Consider the following 6216-nt stretch of genomic DNA (forward strand, 5'->3'; position numbering starts at 1 on the left):
GCAGCTTTGTGTCCTCCGTGCGTCCAATGGGATGGATGGATGCAGGGATGGATGGATGGATGGATGGATGGATGGATGGATGGATGGATGGGACAGATGGATGGATTGTATGGATGGACGGACAGGTGGATGGGATGCATGGATGGACACATGGGATGAATGGATGGGATGGATGGATGGATGGATGGATGGATTGGATGGATGGATGGATTGGATGGATGGGACACATGGATGGATGCATGGGATGAGTTGGATGGATGGACAGATGATGGGATGGATAGGATGGATGGATGGATGGAGGGATGGAGGGATGGATGGATGGATGGATGATGGATGGATGGATGGATGGATGATGGATGGATGGATGGATGGATGGATGGATGGATGATGGATGGATGATGGATGGATGGCTGGCTGCCAGGTTGGGATGGAAGGAGTCCCAAATAATTTCTCCTCCTTGGTGGATCTGTTCCTGCACCAGCAGAGCTGGGATCAGGGTCCTGAGCAGCACCTGGAACGTTGCACGTGGTGGGATATCCAAGGGCAGATAATGGACTGAGTATCCCGTGGTTCCAGTGTCCATCTCTCCTGATGGAGCTGCCAACATCCCCCCTCCATTTTCGAGATGAGCTGGGCTGTGGATAAAATAATTTACTGAGAATCATTAACCTAATGATGGAGGCTTTGGATAAACAGCTTAGTCTGGCCGTGGGTAAAATGGGCTTAATTGTGGCTCTGGAAACAGGCAGGGAAAAGAGATTGGGATGAGCACTGGGGGGCTCAGGGGTATCGAGGCTGGGGTCTCCTCCCACAGCACCCCCACAATCCCAGGGACTTTCAGCCCCATCCACCCCTCTCCATCCCGGAGATGGAAAGGAGCAGGAATGGGATGGGAGCACCTCATTCCTGCCTAGCCACGGGATTTATGGATAAAACCCCAGGACCACATCCCAGCCCTGCTGCAAGGTCAAAGGGGAAACTGAAAAGCAGCTTAGGGACCTGAAGCTTTTCCTATTTTTGTAAATATTTGAGATGATGGGAAGTGGAACTGGGCAGGAGGAAGTTCGGAGCGAATATTCCCATTTATCCCAGAATTGTGACAGACAAGCAGGTTTTCCAGGAAGGGAAATGTCACTTTGCAGTTCTTCTATTTATATCAGAGTTACCTTTGGAGCTGGGTGAGCTCTAAATGCCAATAATTAAACCCAAACTGCTCCAGGATCGGGTGCCACCCCCTGTCCCCGATGGGGCCCTGGCCCTATTATTTGAAATTGATGCAATTAATTCTTCTGGCAGAATAATAAATTTCTGTTCTGCGGTGCCCAGCGGACCCTAAAGCAGAACAAATGCTTTAATAAACCTGGGATGGGCCTTCCTGGAAGCCAGAATGTCGGGTTATTAAGGAGAGGAGCAGGTTTGGGAATGTTTAATAAATGATGGCCTGATATTTCTCGCTTGCAACTTACCTCTCTGATTAGTAAATGTTTTCTGCTCACTGATTAACTTTGTTTATTTCTTAATTAGGTTCAGCGCCGGCTGTCTCGCGGTTCCCAAATAATTGTTTGATTAATGGGCCTGGATTTACATTTTCATTAAGCCCTCCCCACCCCAATTAGCAGTGCCAGAACAGGCAGATCTGGGCCCTCAGAATGACAATTTTAGCCCATTAAGTAATAACTGTTGTATTGATCGGGGATAATGGAGCACAGGCAGTAAATCCACGGCTGAGTCACAGAATTCCCGGGGGGAATGTTGGGAGCCAACCCCAGCAGCACCTGCTGCTCCAGCTCCCTTTGCCTCCACTCGGTGATTAAAGGGGTTTTAATTGATTCCAGTTTGGGCATTGGTTGGTGAGGGAGGGTTTGTAGTCAGGGAGGGGAATCAGCACTTCCCTGGATGGGATGGGATGGGGAATGGTGAAACAGGAATGGGATGGGGGTTAGGATGGGACTGGATGGGATGAGGATTAGGACGGGGGTGAGAAATGGGGCTGGGATGGGGTTGAATAGGGAATGAGGGGTCAGAATGGGGTGGGGACAGAAATAGGAATAGGGGCAGGAACAGGGACTGGGGGACAGGAAGGGACACGAGGACAAAACTGCCAAGGAGAACTTGGCTGCTCATCCCAAGGGAAGGGAGAAGAATCCCTGCTTGTATCAGCCTGAAATTCATCTGGAGATGCTTCCCCAGTGGGGAGGAGGAGACTCTGGGGGACAAACAAACCCTTTCCCATATTCCCAGGGGACATTCCAGGCCGTGGGGATGTCACCCTGCCAGGCCTTTGTCACTCGTAGCTCTCCAGACGAGCCCGTTGCTATATTTGCTCTCACCACAACCACAGCTTTTTCTTTTCTTTGTTTCTTTCTTTTTTTTTTTTTTTTTTTTTTTTCCACTGGATTCTGCTCTCCAAAAGTAGGACACAGCCATTCCACGTGTCTGCTCCAAAGCTCCATAATCTCCTGCCGTTGGCCAGGCTCAGGAATCATTGTGCTGGGAGCCCTCTGACCAAGAGGAGCTTTGCTGGGTGCTCCAGGGCTCCCTGGGCTCTGCATCCAGCCAGGAGAGGTTGAGGACACCCCCAGGAACCCCTGAGATCTCCTCCTGCTTTGTGGGAGTGATGTCACCCCTGCCTGGGGACCATCACAGTGACAGCCTTGTGGCTCTTCTTCCTTCCCACCATCCCCCTGCCCTCACCCCAGCCCTGGGATCTCCTCATCCTCACCAGCACAGCAAATCCCCCTGCCAGGAGCTGCCAAGGGAGGATGGCAAAATGGGGCAAAAACGGGGATTTTGGAAGGTTTTCCCGAGTTTCCCCGTTGCATATTAGAAGAAATCTGAATTTGCCTCACTGTTCTCCAGCAAACCTGCCCCAGGGAGGGCGAGGAGCAGCTCACAGCTCATTTATCAGCCAGAGCTGAGGGAAGAGCCAAAATCCTGTGGCAAAGCCACGGGAAGCAGCTTTGTCTCTGGATTCTCAGCTCCATGGAAATATCAGGATGATCCCTGAGCTCACAGATGGTTCCTCTGCTCCCCCTCAGCCAAACACCTGTGCTGCCACCAGGATTTGGGGACCTGCTCCAGCTGGGAATGTCCTGATCCGGACCAAAAGCCCCACCAAGGCCATGGCTGGGAGCAGCCACAGCCTCAGGCCGAGCCCAAAACTCCAAGAGTTCACTGGAAGATTTCCAGCTCTGCCTTGTGCTGCCCATCCACGATTGAGGATTTACAGATCTGCTGTTTGCCCAGGTCAGGGGCAGATCATCCTCCCTGCCTCTGCTCCAGCCCTTCCCCACATCCATCACCGTTATCCCGGGGATTGAATCGTGGACCACCCATCCCTGAGGCTCCCAGGAATCCCTGCAGGATTTATTTCCCTGCATCCCAATGCTGCATCCAGGACACCTCACTGATCCAAACCTCTCACCCCTCCAAAGGGTCCAAAAATTCCCTCCTTCAAGCATTTTTTCCTCCAAAAGCCCCAAGTTTTCAGGGCAGGAAGGAATTCCAGAAGGTATTTGGTGATGCCATCTGTGGATTCTCCAGGCAGGACGTGGCACAGTCACATCCCGGCTCCTGCTGCTCTCCAAGGGCAGCTCCCAAACTCCAATGCGAGAAAGACAAACCCAGATCCATGAATTAGTGGGAAGAAATGGAAATTCAAGCCCTTTTTTGAAGTTCAAAGGGAAGGTGCTGCCTGTGAGGGAGGCTGGGGAATGAGAGCTGCAGCTGGGATGTGCCTCAACATCCTTGTGGAGAACCAGGAATACTCAGGATACCCTTGACAGGAATCTTCATCACCTTTTGGACTTCACCAGCTCTGAAAAACAAAGCCCTGAACCCAAGATCAGCTGGAAGCAGCTGCATTGATTGCAAAATGCCCATTGCTTGGGAGTTCCTGCCTGACTTAAGGAATGTTTTGTGTTTAGGGAGAAAATCTCTCTGGCTGAGGACAAAGAGAGTGGTTTTCAAATAAAAAAGGAGATATTTTGATTGGATTTCAGGAAGAAATCTTTCCCTGGGAGGATGGATGGGGAGGGCCTGGCACAGAGTGTCCAGAGAAGCTGCCCCTGGATCCCTGGAAGTGTCCAAGGCCAGTTTGGATGGAGCATCCCCTCTTCCCCTGAGCCATCCCCTCCTCCCCAAACCATCCCCTCCTGCCCTAAATCTTTCTTTCCTGACCACAAATGCTCCCCCCCTGCCCTGTGCCAGCAGCACAATTCCAAAGTGTTGTTTTTTATAATTTATTAGCAGGACAATCTGATTTAGGCCCTGCTGACAAATGGGATGTTGTATTCCAGGAGTTTATCCCTGGGGAAAAAAATAAACAAACACAGTGCTAGAAACCTCATGAATTTTTTAAAGAGTTTATCAAAACCTTTTTTTTTTTTCCCCCTTTTCCCACAGGCAGGGTGGCTGAAAGGGGAAATATCCCCTCCATCTGCATTCCCAGCACTTCTTTTCTCTTCAATCCCTTAATCCTCTTCTTTCCAGCTTTAATCCACACGGTTGCCTCTTTCTTGTTTGTTTTTTTTTTTTTTATTAATTCCCCCCACTCCAAATAATCACAACACCAAGACTCCAGATCTCCGTGTCCAAACTCCCAGCTCTGTGAGCATCCACAAAACCCTGAGCATTGCATCATCTCAATTATTTTTTTTATTTTTTTACCCTAGAATGACCTCGGATTTGCAGCCCCAGGGCGTTTCTTGGGATTGCAGGCAGCAGGAATTGGACATCCATCACTACCTGCACTGGGAGTGCAGCTCCCCCCTGGAGCCATCCCTGTCACTGCCATCCTAATGAGTTGATTAAGGAAAAACAGGGCAGGGGAGGTGCGGGACCCTCCGGGAATTCTTCCTGGGAGAGGCTCATGGAATTCCCAGGGAACCGTGGCTGCTTCCCTGGGGAGAAGGGAAACGCCAGAACTGAGGAAAATCCTCCAGGGGGAACAGAGGGTGTTGGATTCCCATTCCAAAGAGAAGTTTCCCAATATTCCCCCACAGCTGCCAGGGGCTGGTCCATGACCCAGGGGTGACTCCCTCCCATGGATCTTCTGTCTCCAACCCCTCCAGATCCCAAAATTCATCCCTAAAAAATTCATCCCTATAAAATTCATCCCTAAAAGCAATTCAAACCCATCAGGAAAACTGCTTTTCAGTGATTCCAGCTTGTTCCTGCCCAAGCTGTACCCCCAAAAAACAAATGTGGAAAAGAAGAGAAGGAAGGGCCACTAGGAGCTCATTATTCCACAATTTCCTGATTCCTGGGCATTATTCCCTTTCCTGCCCCACACTCAGGTGGAGCAAGGGCACTGAGAGTACAAGATTTGCTAATTATTGACTTTTAATCAGCTGCTCCCTGATAACTCTGTCCCAATCTGGGAAAACCAGGAGAACGGGGATTGCAGGGACGTTTTCCACCCACAGAGGAACACCCAGGGAGATCAGCAGGGATATAAATATGTCAATAAATGAAATGAGGACCCTTATCCTGCCCTTCCCTGGATGTCACCTCCCTAATAACCCAGACCTGGAAGTACAAGCACAGCTTCATCCATGGGAAGAAGGCAAAACTTCTGGAAAACCTCTGGGATGCTGCTCCAGCATCTTCCTTGGGAATATCAGAGACCAGAATATCAGAGACCAGAATATCAGAGACCAGCAGGAGAGAAACTCCCTTTCAGCTGCACCCTGCACCCCTCCAGGCAAAAAAAAATCTCCTAAAAAGTTGAATTTCCAATCCCAAAAGGCCCCAAATGTGACTTCAACCCCAAATTTGTTTTCCCACATCCTGGCCTGTTACAGAGCACAGCAAAACAGCACCAGGCATCTTTTCAGTGTCTCCATTTAAATTGGAGATTCTGACCTTTCTGCTGAGGATCTTTCCAGCCATCCTGTTTCCAGCTGCTTTTTTTTTTTTTTTTTTTTTTTTTTTTTTTTTTTTTTTTTTTGTGTGTGTGTGTGTGTGTGTGCTGGCACTTCCTAATCCTCCAAATGAGATTGGATGCAGCTTTTTCAATATTATAATGCACTGCATCCTCTTTTTTCCCAAGCTCTTCCAAGCCCTGGGGTAATTAGAAGGTTTTTAAATGCCCATAAATGAGGGCTGCAGTGGTGGGGAGGAGGGGACAGCCACTCCAGTGTCCCCACCGGGGTGAGGACACAGAATTTGCCCTTTTCCAGTGAAAGCCACCCCAGTGCCAGGCACTGGGAGCCA

This window comes from Zosterops lateralis (assembly GCF_965231275.1).
Source record: "Zosterops lateralis genome assembly, chromosome: 17".
Lineage (NCBI taxonomy): Eukaryota > Metazoa > Chordata > Aves > Passeriformes > Zosteropidae > Zosterops > Zosterops lateralis.